Raw genomic sequence first — 20,493 nt, 5'->3', positions numbered from 1 at the left:
CTTACTGCTCAGGTCTGTTGTAAAACTTAAGTGAGCTAATAATATAATAATATGTTTTTACGTATTATTAATGGTAGCTGTTTTTTTAAGTGGAGAAGGTAGAATTTGAGTTTTAAGGACCAGATTTTTTAAGAAAATAAACACAGAAATCACCAGAGACAGGGACAGGGATTGAGGATGTTCCAGGAGGCAGGTACATGAGACCATGTCTGGAGCACTGCTGACAGGGTGAGATTTGGTAAGGTGAGTGACTGAGGTGGAGAGAGATTGGGATGACACTAGACAGTGTGGCAGAAGCTGGATGGCAGAGGAGTTTGTGACCAGGCTGAGATGCCGGGGGCTTCAACCTAGATAAAGCTGCCCAGAGTAAGATGACCGGCAGGAGGAGAAGGGTGGCTTGCAGGAGACAGGGAGACCAGTGAGGGGGCAGAACCCACAGGATGTCGTGGGGGTGGGTTGGGGCAGAGAAGGCGGGTGGGGAAGACACCTGCATTGGGAAGGAAGCTGAGAACTAGGACACTCTTATTGCTTTTATCCCCCATCTCCTACAACTGTCAGTTGAGGTACAGTAGTTTCCTCTTATCCATGGGTGTAGAGCTAGGGTTAGGGTCTGGAGCTCACAGACCTGGTGAGCCGGTTCACAAACCCTTCACATGCAGGTCTACGAGCTAGGCAACAGGAAAAAGGTCCTTGGAGCCATAGTTGAAGTAGGAATAGTCTTAATTCAGCACACACATGTCTAAGAGCTAGGCAGTACAAAGAAAAACTCATACTCAACTGCTGCCGGCAAAGTCCAAAGAAAAACTGAGCAGTTGCCAGCAAAGTAAACATGCTCTATTTTTAGATGTGAGCTCTGCTGGCCAGCACTGCTTCACAAACTGAAGAACACACAATAGTAACAAACTAAAAAAATACATGGGTGCACATGTGCACTAACTCCACCCACACACAACTTGTTTACAAGGAATGTGCTGCACCACCTGCAACCGGACCTGAGGTGAGGGGTCCTGACCAAACTATTCTATTTTCCTAACAATGGGGAATATGCTCCAAAACCCCAGTGGAAGCTTGATAGTCCTGAACCACACACACAGACACACACACACGGACACACACACATTATGTTTTATCCTACACATATATACCTATGATAAAATTTGACTTATAAATTAGGGCACAGTAAGAGATTAACAACAATAACTAATAATAAAAACGGAGTAATTATAACAATGTACTGTAATAAAAGTTATGTGAGTGTGGTCTCTCTCTCTCAGAATATCTTATTGTACTGTACTCACTCTTCTGTGATGAAGAAGGGACAAAGCAGGATGGCATAAGATTTCATCGTGCTACTCAGAATGGCACACAATTTAAAACTTATGATTGTTTATTTCTGGAATTTTCCATTTAATATTTTCAGATTGTGCTTGACTGTGGGTAACTGAAACCATGGAAAGTGAGATCATGGTTAAGGAAGGGGACTACTATATTTGCTGCCTGGAATTTTCTGTCCTTCCCATCTGTCTTGGTATGGTGACATGGGTAATCCAGGATGTCTATTTCTGCAATGAGGCAGAATATCTTAACAGCCAGTCTGACAGATGGGTCCCCAGCCTCTTCCATTGCTTTATTCTGCAGTGAGGGACAAGGGGAGCCCTTCCTTAGACAGTTGGTTGGTCGGTTTAGACACATCATACTTTGTCCCCCCCCCCCCCCAAATCTTCTCATTCTAACTCTTATTCAATAAATGCTTATTGGTTGATTAATGTTAAATATATATATATATATATATATATATATATATATTGAAACAATAATATTTGTTACTAATTATTTATAATAGAATGTTCTCAAAATTAACTGTGCTCCTTTGAGCTCCACAGAAAGGCTAGAAAGACTACATTCTGCATTCTCTAAAAGTTCCTTACTATATAAAAATAACACATGCTTATTAAAGAAAAAGCACAACATTGAATGAAGTCAAAAGTAAAAGATCCCTATCTCCTCCCCACCACCCCTACATTCTTTAACCCACCCTACGGAGGTGTGGGTGTAGCCTGTCAGACATTTTCTATGTATCTTTTTATAATGTACTTTTTAACAAACCAGAAGTGAGCTCACAGTCTATATCCTGTTTTGTAGCTTACTTTTCTCTTCAACAATAGGTTTCCTTTTGGAGGTCCAGGTGTTGACTTGCACCCCATTCTATGTTTTGGCTGAAGAGTCCTCTCTATACAGATTTTGTTTTTACAGGGATCGGTAGCTTTGAGCCTGGCCATCTTCGGTAGAAAAAGCAGTCTTTGTAGCTACCAACTTAATTTGCAAGGGGAACCTTGGAAAAGGGACAGTTTCTGTCCTTTGTAAAGCACCAGTTTATGGCTGGGTGACATGTACCTTACGCTCATGGGAAATCCAAGTCTCCCAGGCAGAACTGGACAACGGACAGCCCCAGAGAGCAGGAGAAGGGAGGTTTATTGTTAGATCTGATTCTTGCTGTAGGGGGACCCAAGATCTCAAACAGAACATGTTTAGACACATTTTCCATTTCCTCCAGGGGAAATTGGTCATTGACATAGAGAAATTAATGGCAAGTTTATTTATTTTATGTCAAGGAAAAATTCCTTCCAGGAAAACTATTTATATCATTCACTCAGCACGGTCTAGCACTGACAGTTCTTTGGTGTAATGGGTTAGTTCTATGGAACACAAAGAAAATCCTTTACGCCGGCATATGAAGACTTGTACAGAAACGTTTACTACAAGATTGTTAGTATTTTAAAAATTGTTAATAATTCAAATGTCCATCGTCAGGGGAATGAATAAATAAATTGAAGTGTATTCATAGAATAGAATACTCGCCAGCAATTAAAATGGACTAGATCTTAAAATAATTTTGAGTAAAAGAACGTGCAGCAGAATGACACCTATGGTGTGAGATGATTTAAAACACACACAAAATGCTTCATATTGTTTATGGGTACATGCAATTTGTAGTAAAAGTGTAAAAAAACCCACCAGAGTTGTGGTAGTGATGACCTTGGGGGTGGGGGTGGGGAAAGACTGCCTGGCTGGGCCCTATCAGGGACTTCACCTTCACCTGTGATGTTAATTTCTTTCTTCCTTTTTTTCAGAATTTTAGAGGAATTTATTAATCTTTTATTTTTGCTCTTTGTTTTACCTTTATTCCCCCTACCCCCAGATTTATTAACAAATAAAAATTCTATATGTTTACGGTGCACAACATGATGTTTTGATATATGTATACGTTGTGATATGATTTCCACAATCAAGCTAATTACCATATCCATGACCTCACATACTCATTGTTTTGGTGTGTGTCATAAGAATGTCTACGATCTACTCTCTTAGCAATTTTCAAGTATACAATATGTTGTTATAAACTATAGCCAGCACACTTACAATCGATCTCTAGAACTTATTCATCCTGCCCGACTGAAACTTTGAGCACCATTTCCCTAGCCGCTGACCCCCATACCGTAGTAGCCACCATTCTATTCTCTGCTTCTATGAGTTCAATTTTTTAAGATTCCACATATAAGTGAGATCATGTAGTATTTGTCTTTCTGTGTCTGGCTGATTTTGCTTAGCATTACCTCCTACAGGTTCATCTATGTTGTTGCAAATGACAGGATTTTCTTCTTTTTTAAGGCTGATTAGTATTCCATTGTGTAAATATACCACATTTTCTTTATCTGTTCATCTGTTGATGGACACTTAAGTTGCTTCCATACTTTGGACATTGTGAATAATGCTGCAATGAACAGGGGAGCTCAGACATCTCTTTGACATGCTGATTTCATTTTCTTCGGATATATACACAGAAATGGGATTGTTGGATCAAATGGTAGTCCTGTTTTGAACTTTTTGAGAAACCTCCCTACTATTTTCCATAATGGCTGTATTATTTTACATTCCCACCAACAGTGTGCAAGAGTTTCCTTTTTTTCTACATCCTCACTAACGCTTGTTATTTTTTTGTCTTTTTGATAACAGCCATTCTAACAGGTGTGAGGTAATATTTCATTGTGATATTAATTTGCATTTCCCCGATGATTAGTGATACTGAACATTTTTTCCATATACCTATTGGCCAATTATATGTCTTTTGAAAAATGTCTATTCATGTTCTTTTCCCTTATTAAATTGGGTTATTTGGTTTCTTGCTATTGAGTTGTTGGAGTTTCTTATATATTTTGGATATTGACCCTTATCAGATATATGGTGTGCAATATTCCATTCCATTGGTTGTCTCCTTATCCTGTTGATTGTTTCTTTTGCTGGGCAGAAGCTGTTTGGTTTGATGCAATCACATTTGTCTATTTTTGCTTTTGTTACCTGTGACTTTGTGATTATATCCAAAAAATCATTGCCCAGAACAGTGTCAAAAACTTTTCTCCCTGTTTTTGTCTAGTAGTTTTACAGTTTCAGGTCTTATGTTTAAGCTTTCAATCAGTTTTAGTTGATTTTTGTATGTGTTGTGAGATAAGGGTCCAATTTTATTCTTCTGCATGTGGATAACTAGTCCCAGCACCATTTATTGAAGAGACTGTTCTTTCCCCATTGTGTGTTATTGGCATCTTTGTTGAAGTTCAATTGACCATAAATGTGTAGATTTCGGGCCGGCCCGGTGGCGCACTGGAGAGTGCACTGCTTGGGGAGTGCGGCGGTGCTCCCGCCAAGGGTTCGGATCCCATGTGGAGACCGGTTCCCACTCACTGGTTGAGCGTGGTGCGGGGGCAACACCGAGGGTTGTGAGCCCGTTGCTGGTCCCCGGTACGGGCGCGACACCGAGGGTTGCGATCCCGTTACTGGTCAGTAAAAAAAGAGGAAAAAAAAACGTGTAGATTTCTGGGCTGTCTATTCTGTGCTATTGGTCTATACATCTATTTTCATGCCAGTACCATGCTGCTTTTGATTACTGTAGCTTTGCAGTATAATTTGAAGTCAGATAGTGTGGTACCTCCATCTTTGCTCTTTTTGCTCGAGATTGCTTTGGCTGCTCGAGTTCTTTTGTGGTTCCATACAAATTTTAGGATTGCTTTTTCTATTTATGTGAAACATCATTGGAATTTTCATAGAGATTGCACTGAATCTGTAGATTGCTTTGGATAGTATGGACATTTTAACAATATTGATTTTTCTAATCCATAAACATGGGATATCTTTCCATTTATTCGTGTCTTCTTCAATTTCTTTTGTCAATGTTGTATGGTTTTCGGAGTATAGATATTTTACTTCTTTGGTTAAATTTATTTGTATTTTTTATGCTATTATACATGGGATTATTTTCTTTACTTCTTTTTCAGATAGTTTGTTTGTTTTGTCCTTAGTATGTAGAAATGCTACTGATTTTTGTATGTCGATTTTATTTCCTGCTACTTTACTGAATTTATTAGTTCTAACAGTTTTTTGGTGGAGTCTTCAGGGTTTTCTATACACAAGATTATGTCATCTGCAAACAGAGACATTTTACTTCCTCCTTTCTGATTTTGGTGCCTTTTATTTCTTTCTTTTGCCTCGTTGCTTTGCCTAGGACCTTCAGTCCAACACAGACAAGTATCAGTGGTGTTTTATCATCATTCCTGTTTTGTTGTGTTCTCATAGTAGGGCTAAGAGAAACAAAAAATAGCTTTTATATCTAAGTCTCTATCAAAAATTAAGAAATGGAAGGTCAATGAAAAAGACTATTTCATGAAAATAGGAGGGCTTATTTCTTTATGGAACTGAAGAATATTTCTTTCTATTTAATGTGTAAATAAAGTGTGTTGGTATCAGAAGAATACAACTTAAGGGCCGGCCTGTGGCTCACTTGGGAGAGTGCGGTGCTGATAACACCAAGGCCACTGGTTCGGATCCTATATAGGGATGGCCGGTTTGCTCACTGGCTGAGTGTGGTGCTGACAACAGCAAGCCAAGGGTTAAGATCCCCTTACCAGTCATCTTTAAAAAAAAAAAAAAGAATACAACTTAAGATTTCATTAAAAAATAAACCGTAGTAAGAACTATGACCAGAATCTATAAAAGACGAGAATTAATGAAAAAAATAAATGGATGAAAATTTCAAAAGCATTTGATTTCAAATGTGTGTAAAATGATGTTCTTACGTCCTGCAGTTATGGATTTGAGTGGGAAAATATACTGCATTCTGTAGGGATTTGGTGTTTTTCTAAGTTCTGCCCTCCTGATCTCTGCACAGCCTGTATCTTTACAGCTGATGACATTTATCAGTGGACAGACACTAAAGGTGACCGCCACACTCCAGGAACCTGTCCAGCCTGTAGCCCCTGCTGACAGTCTTCTTTGCCTTGGTGGTTACTTAAACAGAGGTGGCCTGGAACAAACAGGAATAAAAGTAATTGGCTGGCTCAAAGAGAACTTCTCTTAGGGATCTGAACTGGATGATGGAAAATTTGTCAGCTGGTAGCAGGAGCAGAAACAAAGATAAACAAACAGGAAGCAAGCAACAAAGGCCATGGGGCGGCCTTTAAGGCACTACAACTATGACGATTAGTTTGTTTGGGGACAGAAACTGTTAACTTTAACTTCTGCTTATTAGAAGTGGAGAAAAGGGCAAAAACAACATAACATAAAACCAGACTTTCTGGAACAGGAGACCTGACGTGTGTGTGGTGAAGCCCTGTGTGAAGCCAGTATAAAACACCACGGCTGCTTTCCAGGGGTCTGTTTGGAAGCACAAACTTCACAAACTGCTGTAATTCACGGGAAGGCAGACTCAAAATACAAACATAGTGCAATGAGAGCTCAGAGGGGACAATTATTTCCAACTGCTGGAGTCGGGAGAAGGTTTCATGAAGAAGGTGGCATTGGACACGGACTTGCATTTGGCTGTGTAGAGATTGCAGGGAACAGCTTGAACAAAGCTTTTCCATCTGGGGATGGTAAAGTGGGGCAAACGTGGAGAGCAGTATAGTTAGAGAATGGAAAAGGAAAGTTCAGGTAGCAAAGAGAAGGGAGATGTACTGAAGGAACATTTAAAGAGAGTAAACGAAGGTATCTGAGGTTTTGCCAACACTGACACAGTAATAAGAGATTCCAACTTAATCCTTCTTTGAAGCATTTAGAAATAAATTGTGCAGTACTGGGTACGTACCCAAAATAATTGAAATCAGGGACTTAGATATTTGTACACTAATGTTCATAGCTGCATTATTCACAATAACTAAAAGGTGGAAACAATTCAAATGTCCATCAATGGATGAATGGATAAACAAAATATGGTTTAGACATACTGTGGCATATTATTCAGTGTTAAAATGGAAGGAAATTCTGACACAACATGGATGAGCATCGAAGATGTTATGCTAAGTGAATAAAGCCAGATACAACAGGACAAATATTATAAATTCCACTTATATAAGGAATATGGATAGTCAAATTAATGGAGACAAAAAATAGAATGGTGATTTCCTGGGGCTATGGAGAAAGAGGAATGGGCAGTTATTGTTTAATGGGTACAGAGTTTCAGTTTGGGATGATGAAAGATGCAGTTCTGCAGATAGATGTTGGTGAAGGCCACGCAACAATATGAATATACTTAATACCACTGAACTGTACACTTAAAAATTGTTAAAACAGTAAGTTTTATGTTATGTGTATTTCACATCAATCAATCAAGCAATAGTGTAGAGTGATGTCAGCAAAAATGACAGAATAAAGACTACAAAACTCTGTTCCTGCATAAAACAATGAAAAACTGGCAAAAATAGTTGGAATCAACATTTTCCAGAACCCTGGAAACTAACTAAAAGCCTGAATGCAACCTAGGAAATGCTTAACAAAGAAAAACCAGCTGACTCTCAGTAAGAACAGCGAACTTTGTGGCATTTTAACTGACCCCACTCCCAACTATGTGGTGACCCTGAAGAAACCAGCCTACATCCCAGTACAGGTACCAGTACTGATAGAACAGAATGGACCTCACAGAATTGTGGTTGTTTGCTTTGACCTGTCTGGTCATTTTTGGAAGGACTTCTCAAAGGACTTGCCTTTATTTCACCTCACTCAGAACTCTTCCTGTGATGAAGTGGCTACCCAGGGGGTGTTTATCACAGTTAAATGTATTTGTCACAGTTGTCTGAGGCAATGGATAAAAGCTGGGGCAAAAAATAGACTAACCAAAAGCTTGAAAGAAAAGGCTGGGGAATGAGATGTTTTGGGGAATTAGGGCTGTGAAAAGCTCTGACATATTTCTGGGAATCCAGAATGTCTTGCAAATGTTAGGTTTGTGCATATGCTCAGGAAGACTTGAGAAGGTCCTAAACTCTCACCTCTGGCTGACCTTCAGGCCCTGCACAGCAGAAAGTGAAGGCTAAGACAGAGTTGTAAACTGTCTGGCTGAGTGCTAAAGGTGTGCTCCAACACACACATAGAGGACATCTGCAAAGAACAGATTTTTTTGGTACCTTAGCCTTAAGGAAATCTTTTTCCAATCACTATCAGACCACTAATCTAATGGAACAGAGACTTTGGTGACCACACATAGGAAAGAATATAGATTTTACAAAATTAGTCCAGAAAAGTCACAAAACAACAATACAATGAGCATCAACAATAAACCCTGTAGAGAGAGAGAGAGGGAAAAATCTGATTTTTAAAGAAGCCCAATGACAACATTAAAAATGTGCAGTTTTTGACAAAAATTATGAGGCATGTAAAGAAACAAGAAATGATGGCTCATATACAGGGGAAAAAAAAGAGCAACTAATAGAAACCAACCCTGAGGAACTTGAACTTGTTTGTATTGAAATTGCTAGCTATTTTAAATATGCTCAAAGACCCACAACCGGGCACACCAGCAGCTCCATGGGGCCCGCCTAGGGTCCTGAGGTATGCATCTGGGGACCAGACCCCCCTCCCACAACCAGGCACACCACCAGCACCACCACCAACCAAGTAAGGAGCATGCCAAAAACATAACCTCCATGTGGGTGGCCCACCACAGCCACCACAACCATGGCTGCCATGAAAGCAGCTAGATGCTACAACTACTATGCAGATGGCCTGCCAGCCACCGGAGTGCATTGACACAAGGAGAGTCACCAGCAGAGACCAAAGAAAAGAAGAGGAGGTCTCTCTCTACAAAGCTCATTCCACAGTGACAGAAGAAGCATCTGCTCTACAATAATATTGGAGGACGTGAACACACCTCTCAGCATTGGACCAGATCATCTATGAAACCAATCAACAGAGTGACCATTACTCTTTCAGAAGGAGAGAAGAAATCTAGGGTCATTAGAGGGGGGAGGGAGGGGCAACAGAGGGATGGGGAGAGATTGGACAAGGGGCACAAAGAATAAGTGCAATTTGTAACAATATACATACTAGTAATATTGGTTTGATCAACATATGTCAATGTTGAACCCCTAAAATATGTGTAATCAATTATGATTCAATAAAAATGAAAAATAAATAAATATGCTCAAATAGCTAAAGGAAACCATGCACACAGAACACAAAGAAATGAGAACAATGTATCAATAAATAGAGAATATCAATAAAGAAACAGAAATTTTAAAAAGAAACCAAATAGAAATTTTGGAGCAGAAAAGTACAATAACTGAAATAAAAAAATTCACTAGAGGATTTTAGTAGCAGATTTGAGCAGGCAGAAAAAAGAATTAGTGAACTGAAGGACAGGTCAATTGAGATTATCCAATCTGAGGAACAGAAAGGAAAAAGAATGAAGAAAAATAACAGAGTCTGAGAAACCTGTGGGACACCATCAACTGTACCAACATAATGGGAGACCCAGAAGAAGAGGAGAGAGAGAAAGGGGAAGAAATAATGGTGAAAAACCTTCCAAATTTGATGAAAACATTAATTTACACTTCAAATAAGCTCAACAAACTCCATTTACGATATAAGCATAAAGAAATCCACACTGTGAAAATTTATAATCAAAATGTTAAAAGACAAAGACAAAGAAAAAATCTTAAAAGCAGCAAGAGTGAAGTGACTCATCACATACAAGGGAACCTCAATAAGATTAACATCTGATTTCTCATTGGATATCATGGAGGCCAGAGGCAGTGGGATGAAATATTCAAAGTGCTGAAAGAAAAAAACTTTCAGCCAAGAATTCTGTATCTGAAAAATCTATCCTTCCAAAATATAAACAAATAAAAATCAGGCATATTTGTTAGGCAATTATGTTTTAGCCAATGTCTAAGACAGCAGCAGGTGGATGGAAAGAACACCCAAAATGGCTGCAGAGAGTTTCAGGTCCCTAGAATAGCACATTTTCCAAGAATCACATAAAAACCCCTCCCTCTTTCTCACCACCACATCCCCTTCCCGTATGCGAATTTCTCCACCTATAGAAAAACCCCAACTCAGCTTAAACTCCCTCACTTCCCTCCCCTTCCTTCTTAGCCAATAGGAACAGTCCTGACTGGATATAAAAGGCCCAAACCGACTCTCGCGGCTGCTGCGCCCACTCTCAAGAGGGCAGCACGCTTGTTCATTTTGCTTGCCTAATACACTTTGGTTGAGTCCCTGTCTCCTGGTGTGTTTTATTTTCAAGCTCAGGCTGGGGCTTTTCCTTTCAATAGTTATATTCAAATCAGATAAAGTAAACTTTAAGACAAAGGGTAATATTAGAGATACAGAGGATCATAAATATAGCTGATCCACATAATTCATGGATTCTGTATTTGTGAATTTGCCTACTTGCTAAAATTTATTTGTCACCCTCAAATCAATACTCTCAGTGCTTCTCAGTCATTTTCAGACAAGCACAGAGTGGCAAAATATTTGAGTCACTTGATGTGCATGTTTCCAGCTGGGGTCGAAAAAGGTGAAGCTTTTGTTGTTTCATCTCTCATACTGTAAACAAGTTTCCTTTTCATGGTCTATTTAGTGCCATGATTTTTGCATTTTTGTTCCTTTTGTTGGTGATTTCATTATTTAAAATGGACCTCAAGCATAGTGCTATAAAGTACTGCCTACTATTCCTATGTGCGAAAAAGCTGTGATGTACCTTATGGAGAAAATATATGTATTAGATAAACTTCATTCAGGCATGAGTTACAGTGTGATTGGCATTCATTCAATGTTAATGAATCAACAATATATATTAAATAAGGTGTCTTTAAACATATCACCTCATAAAAAAGGTTATTGATCTATTGATGAAATGTGATCAGAGGCTTGTAAAAACCCAGCATTATGTTTTCCCTAAGAGCAATGGTTGAGTACTCACTAATTCAGTATTTGCCATGACTTTAAGAAACATGGCTGCAGTGAATAATGAGAGTCAATTTTAGTTTAATTCACCAGGAAGTGTTAACAATTCTAAATTTTTATATCTGATAAAATAGCCTCAAAACATACAAAGCAAAAATTTCTATAGCTATAGGAAGAAATGGGAAAATTTACTATCATAACAGTAGGCACATTTCTGAATTACTGATAGATCAATTGGACCAAAAAGTCAGTAATGATTCAGAAAATTTGAATAGCACAATCAACAAGATTGAGGCTAATTGATAGATATAGGTAGTACACATTTTCCTTAAGCAAACACGGTACAGGTGCAACAATTCCTATCACATATTAGGCCACAAAGCAAATCCCAGAGATTTTGAATTGTATTACACAGATTGTATTATCCAGCCAATTGGGTTAGAAGTCTATATCAAAATGGTAAGTAAAACTAGTCATATATTTGGAAATTTAAGAACACACTTGTAAGTAGTTCAAAAGTCAAACAAGAATCATAAGGAAATGTAAAAATATTTAGAACTGAATGATAAGGAAAGCATAACACATCAAAACTTAAGAGATGCAGGGAAGTGGTACTTAAGGGGAAATACATAGCCTTAAATACTTATATTAGAAAGGAGGGCTAACTGACACAAAAAGAAAGACAAATACCACACGATCTCACTCATATATGGAATCTAAAAAATAAAATAAAATAAAGTTGATACTATAGAGGCAGAGAGTAGAACAGTGGTTACCTGGGACTGGGGAAGAGAAAGGGAAAGGGAAAACAGGTAGAGGTTGGCAATTGGGTACAATATTACAATTAGGTAGGAGGAATATGTTCTGGTGTTCTATTGCACATTAAAGTGACTATGGTTAACAATTAAGTTCTGTATATTACATAAGATCTAGAGGAGAGGCTTTTGACTATTCTCACCACAAAGAAGTGATAAATGCATAAGGTAATGAATACACTAACTACCCTGACTCCATTATTAGACAATGTATATGTATCAAAATATCAGATTGTACCCCATAAATACATACAATAACAATGTGTCAATCAAAATAAATTTTTAGGGCCGGCCCGGTGGCGCACTGGAGAGTGCACCGCTTGGGAGCGCGGTGGCACTCCCGCAGAGGGTTCGGATCCCATGTGGAGACCGGTTCCTGCTCACTGGCTGAGCACGGTGCGGGCGCAACACCGAGGGTTGCAATCCCCTTGCCAGTCCCCGGTATGGGCGTGACACCGAGGGTTGCGATCCCATTACCGGTCAGTAAAAAAGACAAAAAGGAAAAAATAAAAAATAAAAAATAAATAAATTTTTAAAAATGAGGCACACACACACACAAACAACAGAAAGGCTAGAATTAATGAACTAAATGCCAGCTTAAAATTTTAGAAAAATAACACAACATAAACTCAAAAAAGGTAGCAGAAAACAGATAATAAAAATAAGGGCAGAAAGTAATAAACTAGGAAACAAAGATACAAGAGCAAACTAAACCAAAAACAAACATAAGTTGGAAATAACAAAAAATAACAAAGATTACCAGAGAAATATGTGAAATAGGAAATTTAAAAATAATAGAGAAAATCAACACAGCCAAAAGTTGATTCTTTAAAAAGATCAACCAAATTTGCAAATCTTTATCTAGACTGACCAAGAAAAAAGGAGAAAACACCAAAATTACTAAGATCAGAAATAAAGCAGGGCATTATTACATTGTCATCATGTGTTTTTGTGGTGGTAAGATTTAGTTTCACTCTCTTCCTTGTTTGCATTTTTGTTCTACCAGTAGGTTTTGCTCTTTCTTGTGTATTTGTGGTAGTGATTATTGTTTTTCAGATTCCAGATGCAGGATTCCTTGAGGACTTCCTTGAGGATTATTTGTAGGGCTGGTCATGCGGTGGTGAAGTCCAGCAGTTTTTGTTTGTTTGGGAAATATACTATTTTCCCCTCATTTCTGAAGGATAGCCTTGCTGGGTATACTATTCTTGGCTGGCAGTTTTTTTCTTTTAGTATTTTGAATGTATCATCCCATTTTCTTCTGGCCTTTAAAGTTTCTGTTGCGAAGTCTGCTATTAGTTTGATAGAGGATCCCTTATAGGTGACTTGATACTTTTGTCTTGCTTTTTTAAAGATTCTCTCTTTGTCTTTGAGCTTTGCCAGTTTGATTATAATGTGTTTTGGAAAGGATCTTGGGTTGAATCTGTTTGGGGATCTTTGAGCCTCCTGGATCTGAAGGTCCATGCCTGGGAAGTTTTCTGATACCTGGGAAGTTTTTCATTATTCTTTCATTGAATAGGTTTTCCCTGCCTTTGCCTTTCTCCTTCCCTTGGGAACATCCATGATTTGAATGTTTGTGCACTTAAGATTTTATGATAGTTCTCTTAGATTTTCTTCCTTTTTAAAAATTTTTTTTCTTTTTTTTTTTTGTCCACCTGGGTTATTTCAAAAGACTATCTTCAAGATCAGAAATTCTTTCTTCTAGTATGCTGCTTGAGCTCTCAGTTGTGTTTTTTTGTTTTGTTGAGTGAATCTTTCAGTTTCATGAGTTCTACTACATTCTTTTTAAAGGCATTAATCTCTTTGTAAATTTCCTTCTTCATATCCTGGATTTTGTTTTCTCATTTCATTTTGTTGTCTGAGTCTTCTTGTATTTCAGTGAGTTTCCTTAAGATTGTTGCTCAGAATTCCTTTTCATTTCAAGGGTTCCCTGCTCTATAGGGTTTAGTATTTGAGAATTACTATATTCTTTTGGTGGGGTCATATTTTCTTGGGTTTTCATGTTTCTAGTATCCCACATTGATGTCTGGTCATCTAATAGAGCAGTTGCTTCTTCTATTACTCTGGAGTAGGCTTTGAGAAGAGAGATATCCTCTTTTTCTGCTCTCTGCTGGTGACTCTCCTTGTGTCAATGCAGTTGAGTGTCTGGTGGGGTGCCTGCACAGTGGATGTGGCTATTGCTGGGGCATCAAGCTGTTTTTGCAGCAGCTGTGGCAGTGGCTGTGATTGGCTACTTGTACAGAAGTGGTGTTTTCAGCTTGCTCTCTTGCCTGCTTCTGGACAGAGGAGGCTGTCCTCAGCTCCTGCCTATGCCCCCAGGTCTGCTCTCTTGCCTGCTTCTGGACAGAGGGGGCTTCCCTTGGCTCCTCATAGGAATAAATTCTATCAAAGATGTACAAGATCTCTATGCAGTAAATCATAAAATTTTATTGAAAAATCTTAAAGAAGACCTAATTTAATTGAGAGATACATTATATTCATGGGTAAGAATACTCAATATTGTAAAGATGTTAATTTATCCACACATTGATCTATAGATACAATGCAATTCTAATCCAAACTTTAGCAGGATGTGTGTGTGTGCGTGTGCATGTGTGTGTGTGTAAATTGCCAAGTGTTTTCTAAAATATATGAAATTATAAAGAGCCAAGAATAACCAAGATATGCCAAAAGATAAAGAATTAGGTAGGAGCACTTGCCTTACCAGATATTAAGATTTGTGAAAAGCTATGGTATTTAAGATTATGTGGAACTGGCACAGGGGTATAGACAAAACGACCAGTGTAAGAGAAGAGAGATCTTAGAAACAGTCCCAGGCATACATGGATCTTTGATACATGCTGGAGTCACATTGGAGACCGGTCGGCAAATGATGCTGGCATAACTGAGTATCCATGTGAGAAAAGTGGATAGACACCATGCACAAATGAATCCAGTCAGATTGAGGGCTTATATGTGAAAAACAAAACTTTAAAGGTTTGAGAAGAAGATATAGTAGAACAGATCTCTGATGTTGAGCTAGTGGAGGGTTTCTTAAATAAGACACAAAGACCCCTAACTGTATGAGATGAATACATTTTCCTTCATTAAAATTAAGTCAGATCTCTGATGTTGAGCTAGTGGAGGGTTTCTTAAACAAGACACAAAGACCCCTAACTGTATGAGATGAATACATTTTCCTTCATTAAAATTAAGACCTCTGTTTTTTAAAAAATACCATAAATAAATAGAAAGTACAGGCCACAAATTGGTAGAAGATATTTACAATACATATTGTAAATATTCAGAATGTATTAAAAATTCCTACATATCAGTAAGAAAAAGGCAAGCAACTCAACAGAAAAAAAGGGCAAAAGAAACAAACATTAACTTGTACAGCCAATAAACACGTGGGAAAGTATCCTCAATTTTATTAGTAATAAGAGAAATGCAAGTTAGCAACAAGATATTTTATATCCATTTGATTGGCAAAAAATTTAGACTGAGAATAACAAGTGTTGACAAAGGTATGAATCAATAGAAACCTACATACATTGCTAGTATGAGTGTAAACTGAAACTCACCTTAGTACACAATTTAGCATTATCTTGTAAAGTTAAACAAATCCTAACATATCCTCTGACCTAACAATTCTACTCCTAGGTATACCCTAGAGAAACTCTTGCACATGTACTTAATATAAAATTTAGGCATACTTCCATATGGATAAACCTATTAAACGAAGAGCAAAGGAAGGAGAAACACATTCCCTTCCCGGAAGCAGGAGAATGAGAGAGGAGATGGAACTTGTAGATATGTACAAGATGATGGCAATGTTCTCTAGCTCTTCTCTCATATGGTAAATTCAATGATATATATAATTAAATGTTCCTTTTAAATTAAAATCTAAAGTTTTCATTGGACTAAAATTGACATTGATAGACACAACTACAAGTGGTGCAAACGTTCATTATCAGCCAGTCTCAAAGACTGCTGGCTTGGCCAGTGGCTCACTTGGGAAAGTGTGGTGCTGATAATACCAAGATCAATGGTTCAGATCCCCATACTGGCCAGCTGCCAAAAAAAAAAAAAAAAAAAAAAAAAAAAAAAAGCTTTAGGGCCGGCCTGTGGCTCACTCGGGGGAGTGCGGGGTTGATAAAACCAAAAACAAAGGTTTAGATCCCCAACCCGGCCAGCGGCCAAAAAAAAAAAAAAAAAGCTTTAGGGCCGGCCTGTGGCTCACTCGGGGGAGTGCGGGGTTGATAAAACCAAAAACAAAGGTTTAGATCCCCAACCCGGCCAGCGGCCAAAAAAAAAAAAAAAAAAAAAAAGACAAACAATTCAAAAATTGTGGACTCAGTATTTTAACTTTCAGGGGGGCAGTAACTAATGAAATGCATTTCATTGTGATAAAAAATTGAAAAACTCTTGCACACAGGCTCTTCCTTTAGGACTTAAAAACATGATATTCTGTTTTAAACACTTTTAGGAAGATAAAAACACTCTATGGATGATCTATTTCCCTAAAAACCTGCAAATCCAACACAGATCTCTGAAAATAATAAAGTTGCCAAATGATGGCATGAAATCATTAAAGCATTTTTTCATTATTTTCAAACAAGCACAGTGACCTCTTTGGTAAATAAATTATGTATTTTTTTCCATAATGAGGGTATTATAATGCTTTCCAAATAATTATTTTAATTTAATTTAATTTAATTTTTTTGCTGAGCAGAGAAGATAACTAAAGACAAAAAACTGATTCAGAGTGTGCTCTGCATAGTATATGTTATACCATGACCGGGAGCTTTAAATGAGCATTGACATAAATGAAAAATAACTTGAAGAGAAGTCAGCATGAGCTGTTGACAAAATTCCCGTTCAAAAGACTCCATAGGATGTTACATCCATATCAAAGGCATACCATGCAGTGGAGTACTAACTGTGATATATTTGGACTAGCAGATATTTTGCTTAACAATTCAACAAGCCAGTGATGAATATGAAGCAATGCTTAGAAAATGTGTGGTACATAAGCAAGGCAGAAGGTGACTATTTTTTGTTCTGTCAATTTCAGAACAGAGGAGATTTTGAAATGTAGTTAAGTTGTTACAGATGCTCCTCCACTTATGATGAGGTTATGTCCTGATAAACCCATCGTAAGTTGAAAATATCGTAAGTCAAAAATGCATGTAATACGCCTAACCTACTGAACATCATAGCTTAGCCTAGTCCACCTTAAACATGCTCAGAACACTTAACGTTAGCCTACAGCTTGACAAAATGATCTAACACAGTCCTGTTTTATAGTAGAGTTAATTTAAAGAATTTTGAAATGAAATTCCAAATTTGAATGGTTTCTTTTGAATGTATATCACTTTTGCACCACCAAAAAATTAAAAATTTATAAGTTAAACCATCTCATAAGTCAGGGACCAACTGTGTTGGCATGTTTAAAAAACATTTTCCAAAACCGCAACAGAATATGAAGAAATCTCTTCCAGAGGGAAAAGCAACCAAGTGGACTAGAAATCCCCCCATCACTATCGCCCACGATGAGATACTCAACTTCCCAGAAGAAAGGTTTGGCTTCCCAGTTTTTGAGTGTTATGGGCAGGCTCATGAGCACCCCAAGAGTAGGCATCTGTGAGAAAATCTCAGCATGATTTTGGAGTCCACATTCAATCTGAATACCCATAGCTATCTGACAGAGCCTCCAGAACTTGCTGTGGTTTCACATGTCCTTTAATTGACAGGATTTTCTAACTTCATGAAAATAAAGAGTAAGCATTGAAGTCTATAGGTTGAGAAAGCACAGTCATTTCATGCTGTCACTATCCTGGGCAAGGAACCCTTGGTGTTGAATACCAAATGAATTTCTGTAGAGGATTCTTAAAGCAAATGTACTTCACAGGGCCTGGTTTTCCAAAGCCTTGCAGTTTCAAATATTGGCCTTGCGGAGGACTGGAAATTTTCCTCAGGCTATAAAGTCTCTGCTGTAAGATAAAGATTTGTGGCACAGCAAGGTTGCTGGCTCAAGGACAGACAGGTTACTGATTGATATGTGAAGATACTGAAAATTGTTGGAGGGAGAAGGAATGTTTGCTAAGATCAAGCTTTTGTTGGTGGATCACTTAATTGTCTAAGGGATTGTCATCTGACTTGTTTCACTGAAAGTTACCAGCCTATATTGTTAAACTATAACCCCACCTATGTTCTCTTCCTGTAACTTCCTGGTCTGGAGAATAAATGCAGGAAGAGAACCCCAATTTGGGGTTAATTTCCTAAGGAAGGGGTGCCTCTTGCTTGATGGTTCCAGGGGAGATTAACCACTTTGGGGTCTCTCACTGCTCAGAAGAGATGGGCTTTGAGTAATCCTTTGTGGCTCCATCACCCAGGGGAAGTGGGGTGACAAATTTCCTCTCAAAGATAAACTATTATTACTCTTGTTATCATTAATCTTAAAGAATTATATCATTATTTTTAAAATTGTGATGAATTTTTAAAAAATTTATGTAAAGTTGATGGTCTGCATTAAGTGGTCCAAAGAGTGAACATTTGAGGCCCACTGATCATAAGGTCGGCTGGGCCCCTACAGGACTCTGAACCTTCCTTATTGGGGTATATGCTGGGTCATTCCTGTGAGGAGACAAAACAATCCCCACGGTCCGCACCTGGCTTCTTTTCATGGGGGAATTTAAGAAGGAATCTGGAGAGAGTTGGGGTCTTGTGTGCCAACCTCAGCATCCCCACTTTTTATGAGCGGCCCTTGGCTTTGCCCCATCACCATTGCTGCTTCTGGCCCTTATAAAGGCAACACAAGGGCTGGGCTGAAGAATGCAGACTTGGAGATGGTTCATCATCCTGGAGTTGGAAGGATCTGGGGTGGAGTCCTGTCCTTGCCACTTGCTAGCTGTGTGACCCTAGGGAAGTGACTTTCCCACTCTGAGCCACCATGATCTCCTCTGGAAAGCTCAGGTAATTCCTTCATCCTGCCAGGATGATCGTGGATCATGAATGAGAAGATGTACGTGCAAGCTCTTTGACACCTGTGATGTGGAACACATTGAAGGATTGGCTCCCCCTTCTTCCACTGCCTTCCCATTCCCCCAGCAGAAGCCGACCCTGCATGGGGTTGAAGGTGATGGAGAACGACGAGGCATGCAGACATCAGGGGAACCACGGGGAAGGAAATAGCAGCTCCTTTCTGATTCAGGCTCACTTCCTATCTGGCCATCCTGCATTCATCTACCCATTCAGTAGGCATCTTTACAGCACCTGTGCCAGTAGCCCGTGAGCCCTCTATGGTTCCACAGGGCTACATCTTACCATAATGTTGTCGACGCTTTTCTCAAGGCCTGGCGTTTGTGCTGAAACCAAAGCTGCTTGCAGCGGCTGGAGCACAGATCCCATCTGGCGCATGGCAGAGCCCGCCTGGGAAGCTTAGCTTGAACTTGCAAGCCAAGGGGCTGAAGAAAACTGGGCTGAGCCTCAAAGAAACCACACTGGGAGTATAAAATGCTGACGGACTGGAAATCTCAAACCCACCCTAGTGGTGGGCTTCCTCAGCTCAGTCTGACAAACTTCTGTAGACAAAGGGTGGGTCTGAGGGGGGTAGACAGATGGTGGTGGCCACCATCGGAGAGGAGTCTGTGATCTAGCAAAAGGGATGTCTTCTCAGCCAGACCTGGAGAGTGTCTGGCTTCCAGAACAGCCCTGCCAAGGTTAGGGAACAAGCAGGCCTTTCATCCTAGCTCCTCCTTAGTCCCCATGTCCAGACATTTGCTTGGTGATGCCATGGTAACTGTGATGCCACAATGGAACATTTTTCCCAAGGTGTTAGAAGCAATTCCTCTGTTGAGCTCTGCTGTGCAAGGCCAGAGTGAGTTCACTTCTCATTTAGCAGGAGCAGTTCACAGAAGAACTCTGAGGACCATCCCAAGGACAAGAAACATCTGGTGTCATGAGCAGAACATGGTGACCAAAAACTGTACACATGGGTTCCTTAGGCTATTGTGCTTTGTTTGAGGCAAGCGTGTAGGCCTGGGATATGGCAAGGGGTGAAGCACTCACAGGCTTTGTGTTCAAACAGACCTGAGCTCAAATTCCAGCTCCACAACTTGGTAGTGGTGTGACCTGGGGCTGGCTACTCAATGTCTCTGAGTGTCAATTTCTGAATCTGTAAAACTTGAATAATGAAAGTGTCTATCTCCTCAGGTGGTGTGCGAATGAACTGAGCTAAAAGTTGGGGCTGTTACTATGTAAAAGTACAGGCTGATACTAGTTCAAAAAATCCCGGCATTCTTTAAGCCAGCAGAGTTGAGTAGGAGGGGTGAAATCACGGCACAGACATCAAGCCTGGGGTGGGCTTCTACTAAAACCCTGCCTTTTCTTTCAGCAGCATTTTATGGCTACAGAGTTAAGGCAAGGGTTGTATTTTACCAGTCAGAACTCAACCCTTTTCAGAGACCTAACT

The sequence above is a fragment of the Galeopterus variegatus genome, unplaced genomic scaffold, assembly GCF_000696425.1.
Source record: "Galeopterus variegatus unplaced genomic scaffold, G_variegatus-3.0.2 Scaffold58, whole genome shotgun sequence".
Taxonomy (NCBI): Eukaryota; Metazoa; Chordata; class Mammalia; order Dermoptera; family Cynocephalidae; genus Galeopterus; species Galeopterus variegatus.
This window is presented reverse-complemented; position numbering follows the sequence as displayed.